At 38.6% G+C, this 22,773-nt stretch overlaps 1 long non-coding RNA gene across 1 annotated transcript in view; it reads left to right on the forward strand.

The window, feature by feature from the left end:
- LOC115283288 overlaps nt 1–22,345 on the forward strand; it is a 40,282-nt gene extending 17,937 nt beyond the window's left edge. The window contains exons 2-3 of the long non-coding RNA XR_003904991.1: nt 9,869–10,022; nt 22,264–22,345. This is a non-coding gene — a long non-coding RNA (uncharacterized LOC115283288). The remainder of the gene's footprint in view (nt 1–9,868; nt 10,023–22,263) is intronic.
- Nucleotides 22,346–22,773: the final 428 nt, after the last annotated feature.

Below are 22,773 nucleotides of genomic sequence, written 5' to 3' on the forward strand. Positions count from 1 at the left end.
CCTCAGTAGCTGTATTAATTGGCTCATATTTGTGTGTGTGTAATTATAAAATTAGTTCCTAGCATTAAAAATTTGCAGGGCTGCCTGGTGGCTCTGTTGGTTAAGTCTCCATCCAACTCTTGATTTTGGCTCAGGTCGTGATCTCACCGTCTGTGAGATCAAACCCTGATCGGGCTGTGTGCTGACAGTGTGAAACCTGCTTGGGATTCTCTCTCTGCCCCTCTCCTGATCTCTAAATACATATATAAATAAATAACCATTTAAAAATTGCATAAAATTGAAAAGTATAATAGAGTTAAAATAAAATAATGTGTAATCCCAGTAACCCCAAAATAAGCAACTGTAATTAACATTGTAGCATAGGGCCTTGGAGAATTTTTCTATGCCTAAAAAAAGTATTTTTTCCCTCTCTCAAAATTGGGATCATAGTCTGTGTATGACATAATATGCTTTTTTATCATATGAAACAGATTTTTTTGAAAAAAGATGTTAAAACTGTAAATTAGATCTTCCTAAATTGTGTTTCTTTTATGTTTATGGTTGTTCCATATTCTAGCAGTATATGAATATGCTCATTTCTTCATATCCTTAAAACAGTTAGTGTATCAATCAGTTCTTGGAATCTTTGATAGTATATGAGATAAAAGTGATAGATCAATATAATTTTTACTTTTTGTTTTAGGTGAAAAAAACATTCCATGCATACATTTGCCATTTGAATTTTTTGTTCTTTTTCTTTTTTTGCTTATTTTTTCTCATTAATTTGTGTGAATCCCTGTTATATATTAAGGACATTGATTCTTTGACATACAGGTTTCAAGGTTTTTTTCCCATTTGTTGATGACTTGGGGCATAGGCAGAAATATTTAATTTTTTAGATAAATTCATCACATTTTTCTCTGATGACTTCTGAGGCAGTAGAGGATAGAATTTGCTATCTGGGTCTTGGAATCAGACATACTTGAACTTGAATCTTGGATCTTTCCAGGATCTGACTGCAAAGACCCTTGAGAAAATGACCCAACTTTTCAGACACTTTGTTTCTCTATAAAATGGAGATAATGATTTCTTTGAAAGACTGTTATGCAAAGTATATGCAAATCATGTGCAAAAAAGAATTCAGTCCAGTGACTAGCACATAAATGCTCAATAAATTTTAGTTATTGTTATAATAATTAATATCATGATTATGATTATAAAGGGTCTTCCCAGGAAAATTTTATTAAAATATATGCATGTATTTTCTCATCTTTAAATGTAAAAGACAGTGTTAAATGTAAAATATAATATGAACACTGAAACAGTTTCACATAAATTAAAATTTGAATTTGAGTAATATAAATTCAAAGTGTGTTTTGGGGGATTTTCAAGCATTATAGAAATATAATCTACTGGATGTTTATTTCTTTGAATATAGACTCTATTTAATGGTTGAAAGTTATTTTGTGAAGTTAGTTTTTACTTTATGCAACCTTCCACCTCTCTCCATTTTCAGTGAATCAAATGCATTATTGATTATGGAAGAAATCAAATAGATATTTTTCATATTCACATTTGATCTGAAAATGTTAATTTAAAGATAATTTTAAAGGGGCACTTGGGTGGCTCAGTCTTGAGCATGCAACTCTTGAGTTCGGGGTCATGAGTTTGAGCCCCATGTTGGGTGTGGAGATCACTTAAAATCTTTAAAAGGAAGAGGTAATTTTAAAGATTGCATGAAAACATTAAGAAACCATAGAGCCCTTTTCAGTGTTTTCCTTCCATTTCAGTTAATATTCAGAAGGGATGGCTATGTTCTTAAGGTGGATGACCGCAAACGGAGAAGAAGAGATTTACATACATATTTAATTCTAAAGTGCTGACTGGTGATGTGATAGTAACAGGAATCGTGGCTTTGAAAGTACTGACTGGGTAATCACTCCTTCTGCTGGATGAGGCTGTGCTTTGTGGCTACACAGACGGGAATGGAAGGTCCCAGAATTCTGTGCTCCTTAGATAGGAAATGTGGCCTGGAGGTTAGAGCAGAGCTCCAAACTGCCTAGGTTTGCATTGAACTGTGCTGCTTTGTGGCTCTGTGACCTTAGGCAAGTTACCTCACTTTTCTGTACCTCGGTTTCTTTGTTCATACCATCGGGATAGGAGTAGTACCCACCTGCCTAAGGGTATTGGAAAGAGGCAGTGATTTAATAGCTTTAAAGCACTTAGAACAATACCTGACATAGTAAGCCATCCATAAATATTACTCTTATTTATTTATTTATTTATTTATTTATTGTTTATTTATCTTTGAGAGAAAGAGAGAGACAGAGCGTGAGCAGTGGAGGGGCAGAGAGAGAGGGAGACACAAAATCCGAGGCAGGCTCTGGGCATAGAGCCTGACATGGGACTCGAACCCATGAATCGTGAGATCATGACCTGAGCCAGAGTCGGACGCTTAACCGACTGAGCCACTCAGCGCTCCTTCCATAAATATTATTACGATCCTGTCCTCCTCTATGCAACTTCTATCTTGCCCTTTGGCATTTACCTTGAAATCATCTTGTTGAATACAGCTGTCGAAATACCTGGAATTTGTTGATTGTCATGATGGAGAGGAAATCCCAGGATCTCTTAAGGTTTCATGCTCCAATCTGAGTAAAGAAGCAGGATGCAGATGGAAGGTAAGGAAAGTGGAGAGCATTTTACTGTGCATCAAGATGTCGGTGCTAGTAACTATCTCTCTAATGAAGAAATGCACTCTTTTATTTAGTATACTAAATACAATCTATTTCAGGCATTCATAAGATAGCTTTAAAATCCACTTATGATACCCACAGGCTACTGCGTTATGCGGGTATCTGCTGGCACATTGCTTTGGGTAACTGAATAATGAAGCACTCATTCGATTTGCAGACTTGCAGCGCAGTGTATTTAGGGATTAGCTTAATGTTTCATCACTGTTTGTTATGAAAAGGACAGATAATGGAAAGATCGCCTTGCTGCCTCATAGCAGAAACCTATGTAGCGACAGCTGAATGAGGTACAAGCTCATCTGGAGATCTAGGTAATTTTCTTCTCCTTTCATACTTCCCCTTTTCCATCAGAATTTCATCCATTTCCTTTGTGCTCGGTGTGGTGGAGAGGTGTGGTAAACTATCATTAAGTGTGAAGTTATCACTTCTGGCCTCAATTATAGTCTCAGAATTTAACAGAGGTTCTGAAACTAGAGAAGTATCTGCAAAACCAGCCCCATGAACACCAAGCACTGACATTGTTCCTGTTTTGAAGGTGCTTTTTGGTAACACAGCGACGTTGAGATCTAAAAGGTAATAGAGAATACTCGCTAATAACCTCCGTATTGAGGTAAGAGGGAAAAATTCAACAGCAGTCTTCCTTCCTTAAGGAAAATGCCAATTTCTTGGTGACTTGAAAAATAATCCTTAGATTTAATAAAGTAAAACATTTTTTTGCTCAACTCATTCTACTTCAAGTGAATATTTTTTTTAAAATGTGTATTTATATTTGAGAGAGGCAGAGTGCCAGAGGGGGAGGGAAAGAGAGAGGGAGACACAGAATCTGAAGCAGGCTCCAGGCTCTGAGCTGTCAGCACAGAGCCCGACGCGGGGCTCAAACCCATGAACTGTGAGAGTTGAAGTTGGACGCTTAACCAACAGCCACCCAAGTGTCCCAGGTAAAATTCTTTTTAAGATTCTAGTTACATAGTGTATTTAGAACCAGATTTAAAATAATAACATTCTGGATTTGTGTAGATCAACCTGGTGTCTATTAGCTACACCACTTGAGGGAATGTAGCCTTATTGGCAAAGGCAGCCCCGAATATTTCAGACACATAGTTAGCGGTTGAGGGGTGCTAAAGTGCACTTTAATTCAAAGTCATTGCCAATATGACCTTTTTGCTCAGATATAAGGGACAAGACATGGGATTCTCTCTGTGTTCTGGCTAGTCCTTCAAGTGGCCCCTTCAGCAGGCGACATTTTCCTGAATGGAGAATGAATCGGACCCCAAGATGGCTGTGAGGGTAAAAGGGACGAGTCCATGTGTGAGCCTATTGTTTGCTGCCACATGTACTAACTCAACTTATTCACATTCTTCTTTTATTGTGGTACAATATACATAACGTAAAATTGTGCCATTTTATCCATTTTTATGTGTACACTACAGTGGTATTAACAACCATCACCTCTACCCATCTTGAGAACTTTCACATCTTCCTAAACAGAAACTCTGTACCTGCTGAACAATAACTCCCCGTTCCTCCCTCTCCCTAGCCCCTGGCAGCCACCTTTTGATTTTCAGTCTCTATAAAATTGCCTATCTTAGGAACCTCATATAAATAGAATCATACCATATTTGTCCTTTTGTGTCTAACTTCTTTCTTTCTTTATTATTAAAAAATTTTTAATGTTTACTTATTTTGGGGGGTAGGAAAAAAGAGAGAGGGAGACACAGAATCCAAAGCAGGCTCCAGACTCTGAGCTGTCAGCACAGACCCTGACACGTGGCTTGAACCCACGAATGGTGAGATCATGACCTGAGCTAAAGTCAGACACCCAACTGACAGAGCCACCCAGGCACCCTTAGCTTCTCTAACTTTGTATAATATTTTCAAGGATCATTTATGTTGTAACATGTATTCAAATGTATTTCATTTTTAAGGCTGAGTAATATTCCATTGTATGTATATACTGTATTTGGTTTATCCATTCCGCTGTTCATGGACATTTGTGTTACATTCTTAGAACACTGCATACAGATGACCAGAAAACTTACTTTGGGTCCCCTGGAGTAAAGCCCTCAATCTTAGTAGATTGTATTTGCTTGTAATTCTTCCTTCTCTCCTCACCAGAATCATGGTCCACTATGAGTGGAATGTCTTTCACCGCCCCATTGATGTTGGGCTTTACCTTGTGACTTGCTTTGGCTAAATGTGCAGAAGTTTCAATGTGCCTTTCTGAACCAAGGCCTTAAGAGGTATTGCATGTTTCTGTTGGCTCTGTTGGGCTTCTGCCATTGCCATTAAAAACAAAAACAAAAACAAAAACAAACATGGACTGTAAAACCAGTGGTCCCATAGGTAGGAGACACATGTAACAGACCTGAACCAACTCACAGCCTGGAGCCAAGGCCAGCCAACCCCAGCAAAGTCTAGCACAGATCATCATCCACAGACTTGTGAGTCAGAAATATATGATTATTATTTGAAACCACAGAGTTTGAGATTCTTACATAGATTTAGTTCAGCAATATGTGACTAATTCAAGCTTCAGTGAGAGAAGGGGAAGCTTCTCTCCCATAATCCTAAGGCTCACTGTAGGTTGTGGGTGGGTAGAATTCTCTCCAGGAAAATGTCTTCTTGGTCTTGACCCAGCTCAGACAACTTGGCTCTTCTTGGCTCTCAGAAGCAAATTGATAGTCTGGGATGAAAAGGTATGGGACCCCCAAGTTGTTTCCTTGCTCTTTTATTTTTTTTTTTTTACGTTTTTTATTTATTTTTGAGAGACAGAAAGAGCACTAGCTGGGGAGGGTCAGAGAGAGGGAGATACAGAATCAGAAGCAGGCTCCAGGCTCTGAGCTAGCTGTCAGCACAGAGCCCAATGTGGGGCTCGAACCCACGAACTGTGAGATCATGACCTGAGCCAAAGCCAGGCGCTTAACTGACTGAGCCATCCAGGTGCCCCTCCTTGCTCTTTTAATAAATGCCCTATCTGGGGTTTTCTCAATTGCAGAGGCTCTGGTGAAGATAGTAATCAGCCTTATTTAAGATGATTATATTTAAGGGCAGAACTTTTCATTGGCTTGCACTCCTCCGAGTGCTCTACCCCTTCACTTATTCTGAGCTGAATATTCATCATACGTGAGGCTCCTTTCAGCTTTCTTCTTCATTTTCCATCCTTCAGCTTATGGTCTTCAAGCTTGTATTTTCTTTAAGGTAACATTGGCCTTAAGGCCACTGATAAGAGATCTTCCCAGGTAGATGTTGGTGGACCTAAGCCATCCAAAGTATCGACCAGGGGGGACATTGTTTTTAACTCATTGCTTAGAAAATATTTCATATGAAATAAACATAAGAAATTTAAAATATGAACTTTTATCTTAGTAAGTATATTTATTTTGAGAGACAGAGAATGAGTGGAGGAGGGACAGAGAGGACACAGGGTATGAAGTGGGTTCTGTGCTAATAGCAGAAAGCCATATGTGAGGCTCGAACCCACGAACTGTGTGATCATGGCCTGAGCCAAAATCAGACGCGCATTAAACTAAACCACCCGAATATGAACTTTTTAGGCCGGAGCTTATTTATTGTTATTGCTTTGGGGAAAAGGAGTGGCTAATACTCTTACTCTCAATATTGCCACACACTTTGCTCGTTGTTGCCCCACAGCCTTTTCTTCCCTCCTCTTGTCATTGCTGCCCGCTGTTCTAGGCCCATTGGCATGCAAATGTATTGTTCCTGAAACATTGGCCACTGGAGATATGAGTTATGATTGATTTGAGCAGTTGATAGTATGGAATTGAAAAACACAGTCATACATGTTGATAAAAATAGACACTACTTGTAACTAAAGAGTTGAGGGGTAAGGTTTGAGTTTTATCATGAACAGAACTTCCTTTGGATTGTTGCCTAAAAATCTGGACTGACTCCCTTTAAAGGACTATAGTTTAGTACTTATGTTAAAAACAATCACTATAGTATTGTCTAAAAGAGAGTTGAAAATATGCATAATTTTTCATAGGAGTTAGGGAGGTTCTAACATCTTTATCTGATAACTTGAGGTTGGCCAATATTATGCTTTTAGAGATTGCCTGTGTGTGTGTTAAGGGTGAAATAAGTTCAACATCTGTATCCATTTTTCTTGAGACAAGGGAGAGAAAAGAAAGTGACATCACCTTTTGCTGACATCATGCAAAAATCAACCGTCATTTTGAATTGGTTCTTGAAAAAGCCTGTCTTCACTTAGAAGAATCTTGGAAAAAACTATGAGTAACATCATATAAAAAGCAAGTTGAGAAACTCAGGACCAGAACGTGCAAATATGATTTGTTTAGAGGACTCTGCTGCTTAGGACACACACACACACACACACACACACACACACACACCACTGAGTTGCAAAGTGTATATTGCCTTTAGAATTTTGCAGCTTCTGACAGTTGATGCCTCAATTTGCTGGAACTTCCAAGGGCTTAGTTTGAGGTAAATAATAATCATTTAGTGCATTAATCTTACATTCTCAAAAATGCCATTTTGTTTCCTCAGGACAAGGCTGTCAAATCAAATTTACTCAGAGACCAATTTCCCTCTCACAAAAATCCTGGTAGGCTGACTAATATTTCACCAAAAAAAATATGCCAACTAGAGTAAAGCTGTTTCCAATGAGGTAGTGTCATTGAATGATGACCTTCTTCAGGCTAAAGCTGGCCCACAGGCTCAATGTTTGACATTTATACTCTAGAATATTTCAGGTTTACTTCTCCTAATAACCAAGGTAACACTGTTTCTAGGCTTTTAGGCGTGGAAGGGATTTTGAGAGCCCTTTTATTGATGATGTAGGACTGAATTCTTTTCAGTGAGACATTTTGTACATATGCGATATGGATGACAATATGGATCCTGTTTGACAACACTTTTGGAGAAATAGCAAAAGAAAATAAGTTTGCAGTGGAGGATAAGAAATTTAAGATGAATACAAAGAAGTTGCTGATAGAACAAGCAAAAGACATGAGAAATAGTACTGGCTTGTGAAACTCTCTTTCTCATTTTGTGGTTACATATGTGTGGATGTAGTTTGTCAGAGCATATTACATAATCCCAGTGATTGCATTTTCTTTTTCTTCTTATTCAGATTAAGTCAATTCATAGTGATGTAGACTGAAGAGGGCATACTAAGAGTAAAACCTTAACCTGAGTGAAAGTAACTTGATCCAATGATTGGGTTTGGCCCTTAGCCTTGACAGACATGGTTCTAATGTGAGGGAGTTGATTAAAAATAAATCACAAGAGACCAAGGTATAGATGAAATGCCGATGTATTACATTCCAGTGGGAAATATTCTTCTCCGGTGAGCAGAATGATCCTATCCTCCACCCAAGGTACTTACCTTCTAGAATCTGAACCAAATGTAATGGGAAATGTTGGTTGGCATCTTGGCCTCTCCTTATCCATTCCTAAATAAATCTCTCTTATCCAAGTGTCATTCCCTCCCACATATAGCCCCTATGCCTCAGGGAAAACTGGTTGAGACCAGATCTTGGGGTTCTGATTAGTCTAATCTAGTCCTTTCTGCCCTAGTTTGCAGACAATCTGGCCCAAATCAGCTTGGTTCAGTGGGAAACAATAACGTTTCTGAGAGTTTTGGGAAATGCAACTGTCTTGTTATGAAGCATAGTGACAGGAAGCCAGCCTTTTACTGGATATAAATGTGTAGCCATTTAGCCCAAGTTGCTAATAGGGGGCATCCTATAGCCATGAAGGGATTCGGCCTTTAGGATGAAACTGACTGTTGGTGTCAAATAGAAAGATGGAAGTAATCTGTGTCCTTGATGAGACCCTGGGTCATTTAGCCTGAAAGCCTTTTCTATGGCCAGAATTCAGTTTTGGGTTGCCAATATACTTTATTATTGTCATAGATAGTTTGGGTTAAGTCTTCGATTTTATGGAGCTCAAAAACCCTAACAGTTACAGGATTTGTTACCAGAAGTGGGCTCCATCAAGTAACAAATCCTAAACAATGGCATTGGCTGAGTGGAGGAGGTAAGTCAGAAGGAAGCTTGGGTTTTCCATCATTGACATGCCAGAGTGAAACATTTGTCATTTTTCCATTATATAACATACCTTCCAGAGCTTTGGCATGAAAGGATTTTGTAGAAAAAAATTTAAGCTATTGATTACTTCTTGCATCTTCCAATAAGATCTTACAAGAACAAAATAAGACTCAATGCTCATCTCAGATGTTGCCATTGGAGGAAAATGGGGTTTCTTTTAGAGAGAAGTACTATGAGGTGCCAGACTGGTTGACTCAAGAGCTCCCTTCCCTACCAGAATGAGAACCCAACCCACAGTTGGAGCAACTACTGGCAAATGCCAGCCTATCCCAGCAGAGCCACAGTCAACCCATGGATGTGAGCAAGAAATAAATCCAGACAGTTTTATTGTATTTGGGGCTCGTGTGTTACACAAAATTATTATAGCAATAGCTGACTAGTGTAGTGAGAATGAGAGATGAAGGAGAGGAAGCAGTTTCTTAGATTCTTAGAAAGTTACAGATTACCCCCACATTATTTTTAGGAGTAGATACAGCCTAAATCTATGGGGCATGTGGGGGGGGTAAGTAAGGTTTAGTTGTAAGGACAATTTTCCCTTTTTATGAGAAGATGGAGCTATGACTATTTTGGATTCACCTGTCATTACGGGTGAACATTTAGCTGGCCATTTGGATGACTAGGCAATGAAATGGAATGCAGTGGAAGGAAGAGAGGAGAAAAACAGGAGGCCCCTGAGCTGTCTCTGTCTTTGCTAACAGAGCTAACAACCAGAGCGAGAAGGGGTTGTCTTTGGAAATAGACATACGGCTAGGTAGTTTTGAAAAATTAAAAATGGAAAAGGATTTCTAGTGTTTCCAGCTTATTAAGGTATAAAAGCAAGAACCAATTTGCAAAGATGTTGGCAGTAGCAGAATGGATAGTGGAGGCTCGTTAGGTATGTCTTGTCGGGGCAACTCATTGAAAGCACCCCACGAGAGTCCTGAAGCCTCTCTAATTCCCACTGCCTCCCACCATTGCCACTTGATCAGCTTCAGAGGGAAAATCAGTTTATTCTTCAAAAAGGCCCACTCCTGAAGTGTGTTGTTCCCTTTTCTCTACTTGTAGAACTACTCCAGGATCATTCAGGAGTTTTTGGATGGGGATGCATGGCAATACTTCTCCTTGGCACTGAGACAGGAGATTGAAGATTGACCTTGCCCTTCCATTCCTGACACTTCTCGGCCTTCTAGGCAACAACATACTGTTTATTACAGATGAGGTAAGACACCACGTGCTCAATCTCCGTGTGCATTTAAAACGGGGACTCAGCAAGTTCGTCTCTTCTCTTTGCTTTGATCATGGGGAAGGGAAGGCTCCTTTGATCTTCAAAAAGTATGACTGTAAATGATGCCTATTCAAACATTGACTCAAGATTAAGACAGTGATTGCTTTTGAGTTGATTTTAGAATCTTTCCTTTCCAAAGCCCTCCTTTCTGCCTTTGGATGCACTAGGTGCTGACCAAGTTTAAATTTCCACATGATATCTATGTACTTGAAGTGTATGTGACACACAAATGCTGGGTAAATACTATATGTTTTTGGTTTTTTTCTTACCATGAAAGTAATGCATGCTTATTATAAAAGTGTGCTATATACTGAAAAACCATAAATAAGGAAAGATTAAAGACCTGTAAATGCACCACTGAGGAATACTGCTCTCATTTATATCTATATCCTTTTATAAATATGTGTATATATAAATCTTATATGTGTATAGAACTCTTTGATATAGATTATTATATTGGTTATACAGTTTTGAATTTTCCTTTTTAAAATAAGCTGCCGCCCTATGAACTAGATGGTGCTCAATTCAGTGTTCCTGTTGAATTCACAGTGAGATTTATCATTTTTCCTGTCGGTGCTTTGTTTAAAGAGCTTCTTGTAGCCTTGTATTTTCAGTCTGGCTTCACAGTGTGTGGACACATGCTCTCCTATGTGTGTGAATGAGGGTCTTTCGTTTGCTACTCTTGCCAGAGAGAATGACAAATCCAATTCTGCAGGTTTAGATTTATCTCCAAGATAGATATGTCTCTGGCCATAAACTTAAGTGCTAGGTAGTCAGGCTTCCAGCACGTATTTAGCCCATGCCACATGCAGAACCGGCCGCTAATTGTTTTAGAGCTTTTGGTGGATGTGGAAAGACATCAGTCTTCAAGTGACCAACAGTTCATGAAACAGTTGCTGAGGACAGAATGGGTTACCATGGCATCTGGCACTGGCTGGTTTTTTTTGGAGGGGGGAGGTGAACAGAGGAGGGTGGCCGAGCTCTGGAGTTCATCCTTAAAAACAAGGAATGCTAGACTCACATGCACAGAGGTAGAAAAAGTCTTTACAAATGTAAGGAATGGCAAGCAGCTCCACTTGGCAACAACGGATGAACCACGCAGGGGAGAACAGACTGGAAGCTGATTTGTTTGGAGGACCTGGACACAGGGCAGACAAGCCCGAAATCAACAACACAGATGGGAAGGGTCCCCAGCGGGTTTCCCAGCAGGGGAGTGACATAAAGACGAGGACATTCAAAGCAGATTATTTTATTGCCTGGGTGTATCTGCACCTCCCATTATCTGGTGTGATCATTGTAAGAGCATGCTTGCTAGGCTCCTGCCCCGTCAGAGTCTGGCCATTGAGGTTGTGTGCAGCTTGTGCAGCTAGTATCACATCCTGTCCCACCAGGAAGGTCCAAGGTAGGCCAATTCCAGCCCCTTGGAATAATTAGTTCCCACTCCTCTCTGTGCACAGAACCAAAAAGAGCAATTTATTGGCATTGTGGGTAATTTTCAGAGGCTGCCAATAGAATGTATTAAACAAGAAGGATTGTAGGAGAGGACAGGGGATTATTTTCCAACTACAAACCCAACTCGAGAGGAGTTCTTATCTTCCTTTACTCTCGGAAACGAGCACAAATTTTGACCATACAAAATGGTCCTACTCCCAACATTGCTGGGGGGCAGGGGGGAATGCAAAATGGTACCTATGAAGGAGAATTGAGTCAATTCTAACAAAATTGCACATGCATTTACTCTTTGAGTTGTTAATCCCACTTCTACGAATCTGTCCCAAAGATATAATGGCAAAAACTATAGGAAGACATATGCCAGGTTAGTCATTATACTACATTGCAGCAAAAGATTGGAAACAACCGGAATTTCACCAATGGGAGATTGAAAACTTGCCACACATCTACACAGAGGAGTACTATATAGCTATAAAGAGGAATGTGTTATCACTCTATATATTGCTAGGAGTGGTTTCCAGCATATATTATTATGTGAAAAAAACAAAGTGGAGAAAAGTGTGTATGTTATTTAAGAAAGGGGGTTATGAATAAATATATGTATTCATATATAATATGTATATTTACTTTCATTAAAAAGGAAGGATAAGCCTAAAGCCAAAAACATTTTAAAAGGTTGCCAGTGGGGAAGGAGTCAGAAACAAGAAAACAAAATGAAAGGGAAGGAGTTAGAAGTGGGACATTTCTGAATATACCTTGTTCCAGAGATTTGAATTCAGAAATGTGTAATTATTCTATGTAATTATAAAACAAAATTAAGTTTCAAAAGCAATCCCTAACAATAAAAACACCAATGTGAAACATCTAAAACAAACTATGTGACAAGTTTTGAGAGAAACAGACAGAGAGGAACTGTCCCATGTGATAGTAATGCAACATAGTAATTTGACTTTACATTCCTAGAGGAATAGATGCTAAGGACAGAAAGCACTGTAAAAATATCTTGGTCATGTTGGGGTTGTAATGTTGACATTGTTGTGTGTGAGGGTAGGACAAAGCAAATGTTCTTATGTTGGCGATGTGTGGAATCAGTATTTTTGGCATGGAAAGAAGGAGATGCAGGCATTATATAGATGAGACTAAGTAAAAACCTTATATTTTTGAATTTGAAATGAAAATATTAGTATAAACTTGTATTATTTTTCATCTTTAAAAAATCCATTTACTAGCTTTGAACATGAAAAGTTCTAAAAACAATGATCAACCCAGTAACGATGAACATCCTTGGTGTCCAGGTTATATGGTCTTTAAGTACCATTTTCCATTAAAAGAAACCGGGGCTCCCTGAGAAAATAGCTGCTACCAGAACTGGGGCAGAGAATGTACCAGATAAACCCAGATCATCCTGTTATACTAGGAATCAAGGAAACTTTCATTGACCATTGTGGGCTTCTTAAAAGGACACAAAAGCCACTTGAGGAGGGACAGTGTGACCATCAATAAGAATTACAATCACAATAGTTCCAAACATTTATATATGTTTAATCCATGTGGTCATTCTGATCAAAAAAACACACAAAGGTCACTGGTCACCTTTGGATCTCTTTTGCATGTTTTAGAGAAGCAACGGGTCTTTTGAAAACCAGAATATAATGGGGAAAAATCCTGCTTTTATCTTGTCTTCTTTACATGAAAGGCATATCATGATAATCAAATAACTGATAAGAGCAAGTTCCTCCTTAGAGAAGCATATTAGCTAGTAAGTTGAAGGAGGAGTGATAGAATTATACCACTACTACTTTGCAACTTCTAACAAAATACTGACATTGAGCATTAATGACTACTAAAAATGTGAAAAGAGAGAACACGAGCCTTTTTTGGGCTTCTAATGGATGATCACGACACCACCTATTAAGGATTATGGCCGAAGAATTGTAACTGAATATCATCAAGACTTTAGCTTTAATTACCAATTTACAGGAAATACAGAGCACAGAGGAACATTTTCAGGAAATATGGGGGAGAGGTAAACAACATCATGAGACACAATGAGCAAGATCTGGACTGGAAAATGATATGGGACACACGACTTAGTAATGCAACAAAAAAATTGCAAGGAACAAAGATTGGAGAACTAAAAGAAATAAACCAGGTGCTTTGTTTGGATTCTGATTCCATCAACACCCTACAAAAATACAGATATGAGACAATCAGAGAAATCTGAGTATTGACTGCCTGATGATATTAAGAAATTATTGTTAATCTTTACACATGATATTGGTATTATCTTTTTTCTGGTAAACACTGAGATATTTTGCAGATGGCATGATAAGAAAAATCTCAGATTTGCTTCAAAATAAGAGAGTATCATGGAATGGAGAAGACAGCGAGTGAGGAAGGAGCTGAAACAAGATAGACCATGGATTATTCATTGAAGGTTGGCGGTATGATGACTACAGGCATCACAAAATCATGATAAGCAGGCTTAATTCTTTCAAACAAATATGAAGAATAGAACACAGAAGAGAGAAAAGCAATGTCTTCGTTTCTTCGAAGTTTATCAATCTGCGTCAATGCTCATGGGTAGTCTTCAGGATTCTAAGACTCTATTATGATGTCAAAAATACAGGTTATTTCATTTTTTTGGCTCTATTAGAACAATCAGTTAGAACTGAGAACTCCCATAAAATATTTGAATTTTATCTCAGAATTCAGTGATGAATTAGACAATCCCAAATGTATGGGCTTACTGGAAAAAAATGTGAGATTTCTGACCATAATATTTATGCACCGGTCATCTCTAAGATTAGTGTGCACCATTGATAGGAGTCTAGGCTTTCGGGAAGTGTATTTGCTGCAGAATGTAGGCTTTATTTCTTGCTAAGTCTTTCCGGGTGTTAGCACAAACACTGCTCATTTGTCATCTTTTACTAAGCAAAACTTTTCCGTACAGTTGGCACACAAGTCTACTCTTTTATCCCTGACCTTCCCGAGACCTTTGTCCCCATAAGCAATCTTTTCCTTGACTCCCTTACTGTCATATCAGAGAATCTATCAATCCCCTTATTTCTTTTGAAGTGCTTCCCTCTTGACAAAGCCTAGCACTTGATGACCCTCAGTCCCAGGAAATATTCTTTGTGTTTGTCTTTCTTTGCCTATGACTGCAGGTCATCTGGGGAACTGTTTACGGTTTCAGATATCAAGAATCACTACTGAAAAGGAAGAAAAATAAAACTCTCCTTCCTTTCAACTCTGGAAAGATACAGATATTTTAAACTTGGGAAGACAGGAAAGGAGGGCCTCACTGACACCTTTTTACCTTCATTGTCACAGAGGTCTCTCTACTCTTCATTCTTATTTCAGGGTGGCTTCTGAATTGATTTCAATAGTGTCCAATTCAAGTATAATTTTATGGTAAGTAAGTTCTGAGTTCTTTTTAGAATTTTATTAAACGGATAAGTAAAAATTGCCAACGCTCACTTGGGAGTTAGATAGTCTTGAATTCACTGTGATAATTTGTGTAATTATTAGATAAATCTGTGCTGCCCTCCAAACAGAGATTAATTGAATTAATTTGATAACCTTATTCTTCATACTTCTTTGTTATGTGCAAGCACATTAATAACAGACATTAATAATGCCTTGGATTTATAAAGCGGTGCTATCTTCAAATCATCTAAATCGATGTTATCTCATTTTAAAAGATGGGCCCAGCAAATATCTGAGAAATTAAGAGATTTGGATCCAAAGATGTCAGAAAACTTACCAAAGCTAGTAACAGAACACAGAATCAACGAATGCTCTTTCTACATCTCCTTCCATACTTCTACCTGTCCTTCCAAAAACCCCGTATGTAGGCTTGATCCCTACTTAACTTCTTAAAGAATCAGCTTTTGATTTTATTGATTTTTTTTTAAATTCGGAAAAACACCCCTTTGTTATGTGGCAGTTTTTGTGGATTTTGGACACAGCTTAGTTGAATACTCTGCTTAGGCATAGTAGGTTTCAACTGGGGTGTGGTCTCATCTGATGCTTGAGAACCTGTTATAAGTTGATTCAGCTTACATGGAAACTTTCATCTTCTTTGAGGCCAGTAAGAGACTCTCTCTCTCTCTGGTGCTTTGCTTTTTTTATTTTAAGAACTCCCTTAATTATGTCAGGCCCACCCCAAATAATCTCCCATTTTATTAACTCAAAGTCAACTAATCAGTAATCTAATTACAGAAATGAAATCCTATACCCAAAGGGAGGAAGTTACAGAGCATGTAGACCAGGAAGTGGTAATCTCGAGGCCATCCTTAGAACCCTTCCAACCCAGAACAAGTTTCAGTTGTTCTGAAAACTTCAAAAACATTGCTGTGAGAAGTTTCAAAGGAACTAAACAAAAGGAAACACATACTATGTTCATAGGCTGTAGACTCGATATTGGTAAGATATCAATTATTTCCAAATTGATTCATAGATAATACAATCTAAATTAAAATCCTAGCAGGATTTTTGTAGATGTTGATAAGCTGGTTCTGTAATCCAAATAGAAATGTAAAGGACACAGAATAGCAAAAATAGGTTTGAAAAAGATCGTAGTTGGAATACTAACACTACCCAATTTCAAGACTTGTCATAAGGCGACAGTTATCCAGTCAATGTGGTATTGACACCAAGATCAACAAATGGAGCAATGGAATAGAAGAGCGATTCAGGAAATGAACCCACACAGGTGTAGACAACTACTTTTTATCTTTACCTTCAGTAATCCCTTTTCTCTTCTTTTTTCCCCATTAACCCCTTTTCTAATGCTCTTCTTTTCTTTATGCAATGTTTCTGACCTATATAATTTTCCTTCTTTCCAAAGAATTCTTTAACATTTCTTGCAATGGTTTCATTAATTTTTCTCTATTGTCCTTCTGTTTTCAGTTTCATTGATTAATGATATTAAATTTATTGTTTCCTTCCTTCTGTTGCTTTGGATTTAATTTTTTTTCCTTGTTCCTTAAGCTTGAAGCTGGGATCATTAATTTGAGACCCATCTTCTTGTAAGCATTTTAATGTTATAAATTTCCTTCTAAACACTGTTTCAACTACATGCCAAACATTTTGAAATGTCATATTTTATTTTCTTTCAAGTCAAAATGTTTTCTACCCATGAATTATTTTAAAGAGTGTCATTTATGAGGTTACTCACTTCTCATTCAATTCCATTTTGGTCAGATAACATACTTTGTATGATTTCACTTGATCATATTTTGTTAGGCTTTGTTCATTGATCCAAGATGTGGTCTATGTTGATGAATACTCCACGTGTACTTGAAAATAAAGTGCAGGGGCACCTGGGTGACTCAGGCTGTTGAGCATTCGACTTCGCCTCAGATCATGATCTCATGGTTTGTGAGTTCGAGCCCCACCTTGGGCTTGCTGCTGTCAGCCTGTCAGTGCACAGCCTGCTTTGGATCTCTCCCCCAAATAAATAAATATTTAAAAAGAAAAGAAAAGAATGTGTATTTTACTGTTGTTGGGTGAAGTGTTCTATAAATGTCAACTATGTCATGTTGAATGATAGCATGGTTCAAGTCTCCTGTATCTGTATTAAACAGCTCGAGCTGCTTTTAACAAAATACCATGGATCAGGTGGCTTAAACAACAGAAATTTATTCCCCCCAGTTCTGGAGGCTGGGAAGTCCAAGATCAAGGTGCCAGCCTGGTGAAGAAGGGCTCTCTTCCTGGCTTGTAGGTGTACCCCCCCTTCTCATTGTATGCACACATGGCCTTTCCTTAGTGTATTTGCAGAGAGACAGAGAGAACTTTTTCTCTTCCTCTTTTTATACGACCTTTGCTTGTGCTAAGACTCCATTCTTATGAACTCATCTAACCTTAATTACCACCTGAAAGCTCTATGTCCAAATATAGTCACATTGGGAACTAGGGCTTCAATGTATAGATTTGGGAGGTATACAATTCAGTCCCTAGCAACACTCTTGCTAATTTTCTAATGATTCTATCCATTACTGAGAGAGAAGTGTTGAAATCTCTGAGTATAACTGTGAATTTATTTCCCATTTCTGATCTATTTTTGCTTCACATATTTGTGTGTATTAACAGTGCATTCATTTTGGGGCACCTGGGAGGCTCATTCGGTTGAGTGTCCAACTCCTGATCTTTGGCTCAGGTCATGATCTCACAGTTTCATGAGTTCAAACTCCATATCGGGATCTGTGCTGACAGTGTGGAGTGGAGCCTGCTTGGGATTCTCTCTTTCCCTCTTTCTGCCCCTCCCACTTCAGGCTCTCTCTCTCTCTCTCTCTCTCTCTCTCTCTCTCTCTCTCTCTCATTCTCAATAAACAAACAAACATTAAAAAACAGTGCACTAATTTTTAGGACTGTTATGTCCTGTTGGTGAGCTGACTCTCTTGTAATAAACTAATGTACTTATTTACCCTTGGTAATTAACCTTGTTCTGAAGTCTATTTTCGGAAGGGTCAGCACTTGGGTGGCTCAGTCAGTTAAATGTTTGACTTTGACTCACGTCATGATCTCACGGTTTTTGGATTTGAGCCTCAATCGGGCTCTGTGCTGACAGCTCGAGCCTGGAACCTGCTTTGGATTCTGTGTCTCCCTCTCTCTCTCTGCCTCTCCCCTGCTCATGCTTTGTCTCTCTCTCACTCTCTCAAAAATAAATACAGGTTAAAAACAATTGAAGTCTTTTTGAAATATCAATGCAATTACTTCAACTTTCTTTTGATTAGTTCACATTATATATCCACTACTCTATTCCTTTTGTTTTTTTGTTCCTCTGTTTCCCCTTTTCTGCCTGCCTTCTTTTGGATTATTTTAATTCCTTTAATATTCTATTTTAAATTATGTCTTTTATGGCATAATGTTTGCATTAATTTTTATGGTTGTTCTAGGGAACAGAACTTTCCAAGTTAGAGCTTATATTTCACTACTTCAAGTAGAATGTGGAAGCCTTACACCCATGTATCTCTTTAGCCTTCTTTCTTTATGTTGCACTTGTCATATGTATTCCATCTATACACGTTGAAAACTCTACCAGACATTGTTGTTTGCTTTTATGCTCCTATATGCTTTAGAGAACCTAAGAAAAGAAAAATAGTATCTTATAATTACTTGATACTTACGATTGCTGCGCTCTTCCTTATTTCTGAAGTACTAAGTTTTACCATGTATCATTTCCTTTAACATTTCTTTTACAGCAGGTCTGCTGGCAATGAATTCTCTTAGTTCTCCTTCATCTGAAAATGCTTTTATTTTGCCTTCATTTTGAAAGATATATTCGCTTTGTATAGAATTCTAGGTTGACGTGCTTTTCTTTGAGCACTTTAAAATATTCCACTGTGTCTTGGGGCGCCTGGGTGGCTCAGTTGGTTAAGCGTTGGACTTCGGCTCAGGTCATGATCTCACAGTTCGTGGGTTTAAGCCCCACATCGGGCTCTGTGCTGACAGCTCAGAGCCAGGAGCCTGCTTCAGATTCTGTGTCTCCCTCTCTCTCTGCTCCTCCCCTGCTTGTACTCTCTTTCTCTCAAAAATAAATAAACATTAAAAAAATTAAAATGTTCCACTGTGTCTCTGATGAGAAATCTGTGGTAATTCAAATCATCACTGTCGTATATGCAATGCATCATTTTTTTTTCTGGCTACTTCCAAGATTTTTTTCCTTTGTTTTGTTTTCAAAAATTTGATTATTGTGTCTCTGGTGTGATGTTCTTTTTTTTTTTTATCCTGTTTAGGGTCTAATGAACTTCTCTTGATTCCATAAATTCATATATTTTATCTAATTTTTAACATCTTAGGAAATTATTTCTGCACCAATTTCTTTATGATCTTCTGAGACTCATTGACAGAGATGTTAGATATTTTGATATTGTCTTATAGGTTCCAAAGTCTGTTCACTTTTTAAAATCTTTTTCTTTCTGTTCTTTTGATGAGACGGTTTCTATTGACCCTTCAAGTTCTCTTCTCTTTTTCTGCATTTGTCTCTATTCTGTTATTGCAGTTCATCAGTGAATTTTTTAAGACATTATATTCTTTGTTCTAAAGTTTCCATATCTCTGTGGTCAACTTCTATTTTTCCATTCACATTAAATATGGTTTACCATTTCATCAGGGAGCATAGTTATAAATAGCTCTTTTAAAGTCTTTAATAATTTCAACATCTGAGTCACCTTGGGGTTGGTTTTCATTGGTTCCTTGGCAATGGGCCACATCTTCTTACCTTTTTATATATTGAGTAATTTGGGTCATTGAGTAATTTTCCTGGATGTTTTGGTATTATGCTGTGAGGCTCTGAATCTTTTTAAATGCATCTGGAAAGTGTTGAAATGTCGAGTGTGTGTGTGTGTGTGTGTGTGTGTGTGTGTGTGTGTCTTGTGTGAGGTAATACACAGAAATCATCTTCTCCAGTTTCCTTTTCTCTGGGATTCTTCTGCCTTGCCCCCACCTTTCCCCACACCAATTTGCGAAGATTACTTTTCTTGATCCTACAGCTAGGAAGATAGTGCTTCTCTTGGAGATTTTATTGCCTGTGAAGTCATTGCCATAGCTCCTAACCAGTGCCAATATTTGGGTCAAAGCCATGTGAGAAAAGAGGGAAACAAACTTTAGGACCCCCCCGCCCTGCACATATGGTTCATTTCTTTGATTCCTCTCCTCAGTTGGTCTGCTTTTGTTTACTTTTCAGAATCCTCAGATTGTTGCTTTTGTATATATCCAGAGTTTTTAGTTACAATCAATAGGCTACTCCATCTTGGCCAGGACTAGAAGTCTCTCCTACTTCACTTTTAGGAAGAAATGCAGGCTTCATATTTGCTCTAGGGTCTCTTGCCAGATTTTAGACCAAATACAAGCCCTTTAAACAAGCCATAATAGCCCCATGTCCACTAGGAGGCAGCACTAACAAGCCCTGTTTGCCCCAGGCCTCTGTAGCCTCAAGATCATGGATGTAATTTTGGTAGCCTGTAGTTTCAGATATTTGCTCAATACATCTACAAAAGCAAGAGAATTAAAAGCAAAAATGAACTATTGGGACCTCATCAAGATAAAAAGCTTTTGCACTGCAAAGGAAACAATCAACAAAACTAAAAGGCAACCAACAGATAGGAAAAGATATTTGCAAATGACATATCAGATAAAGGGTTAGTATCCAAAATCTATAAAGAACTTACCAAACTCAACACCCAAAAAACAGATAATCCAGTGAAGAAATGGGCAGAAGACATGAATAGACACTTTCCCAAGAAGACATCCAGATGGCCAACAGACATGAAAAAATGCTCAACGTCACTCATCATCAGGGAAATACAAATCAAAACTACACTGAGATACCACCTCACATGGGTCAGAGTGGCTAAAATGAACAACTCAGAAAACAACAGATGCTGGTGAGGATGTGGAGAAATGGGAACCCTCTTGCACTGTTGATGGGAATGCAAACTGGTGCAGCCACTCTGGAAAACAGTGTGGAGGTTCCTAAAAAAGTTAAAAATAGAACTACCTTACAACTCAGCAATAGCACTACTAGGAATTTACCCAAAGGATACAGGAGTGCTGATGCATAGGGGCACGTGTACCCCAATGTTTGTAGCAGTGCTTTCAACAATACCCAAATTATGGAAAGAGCCTAAATGTCCATCAGCTGATGAATGGATCAAGAAGATTTGGTTTATCTATACAATGGAATACTACTTGGCAAGGAGAGAAAGAAATCATGCCATTTTCAGCAACGTGGATGGAACTGGAAGGCATTATGCTTAGTGAAATAAGTCAGTCAGAGAAAGACATATTATATGTTTTCACTCCTTTGTGGATCTTGAGAAACTTAGAAGACCATGAGGGAAGGGAAGGGGAAAAATAGTTATAAACAGAGAGGGAGGGAGGCAAACAATAAAAGACTCTTAAATATAGAGAACAACTTGAGGGTTGATGGGAGGGTTGGGGAGAGGGAAAAATGGGTGATGGGCATTGAGGAAGGCACTTGTTATCAACACTGTGTGTTGTATGCAAGTGATGAATCATGGGAATATATCCCCCAAAAAACCAAGGGCAGTCTGTACACACTGTATGTTAGCTAACGTGGGAATAAATTATATTAAATTTTTTTTTCCACAAAGAGTCACACTGGAGCCTCAAGCTCCCTTTCTGCACTCTACCCCCTTCCTACTTTTTCCTTGTGGGTTCTAGGTGGCTAGGGTGTTTGCTAATTGCAAGTTAGCTCATTCTAGGTCTGTCGCCAGTGCTGCTGCCTTGTCCACCTGTGGTCACATCCATAGTAACTATGACTTCCATTGCTTGCTCAACTTGCCATGGTTGCTTGAGTGGAATCAGCCTTGTCACCCTGGTCATGTTTACAGTTTGTTCAGTAGACTCTCAAAGCTGACTCCTTCCATATTTTCAAAGCCATTACTCTTCTTTGCTCTACATATTAGGTTGAAAACTATGGGGGTCATCAGGTTCTGATCATCAAATTATTTCTGGCTCTTCAGTTTCTCAGTATGTAGTAGGGTTGTTTTCTTGGCCCTCTTGTAGTTGGGTCAGGTCACATGATTAATTCTGGCTTGTAATCTGAGTTAGAAGCGATAAGTGATGCTCCCAAGTGATAAGGGGAAGTGCCAGCCTGGAAGTGATTAAAAATATTAAATGTGAGACCTTTTAGAGTTCTGTCTTCCTCTGTCAAAGTGATTGATAATGGTCCCGGTTGTATCTCCTTTATCAGTCTAGGTCTCAGAGTGAGAGCTCCATGGGACAGAGCCACCTGAACACTGACGACAATGGCCATGTAACATGGATGAGCGTGAGTGAGTGTTGTTTTTGGCCAAGGAGATATGGGGATTATTTGTTAATGAAGCATTACCTAACCTCACTTAACTGATACAGAAACTTCGTGAGAGGGACTACTTTACATCATACTAAAAAGCATTCCTTCTTACCCACTTCAGCTAAGGGTCTCAGGGCAGAGGCTCGCCGTCTTGACTTGGTCCTAGCTCATTGTGAGTTCTCTGTCGATCCAGACATTCCTCTTAGAACCTGAATCTATCTCTGTCCTGCTGGAGTTTAAATCTTGGTTTTGAGAACTTGACTGCCAGTCTTGACATTTATAATCAACATTCATTCCATGAGATTAAAGGGATCTTCGTGCGACCAGAACAAGGGGCAGCCTGCCATTGAAGTCTGGAATTCAAGATATGGCCGGTAATTTAGATGTTCCTCTCTCTCCCATTATACA

This window comes from Suricata suricatta, chromosome X (genome assembly GCF_006229205.1).
Source record: "Suricata suricatta isolate VVHF042 chromosome X, meerkat_22Aug2017_6uvM2_HiC, whole genome shotgun sequence".
Classification (NCBI taxonomy): domain Eukaryota; kingdom Metazoa; phylum Chordata; class Mammalia; order Carnivora; family Herpestidae; genus Suricata; species Suricata suricatta.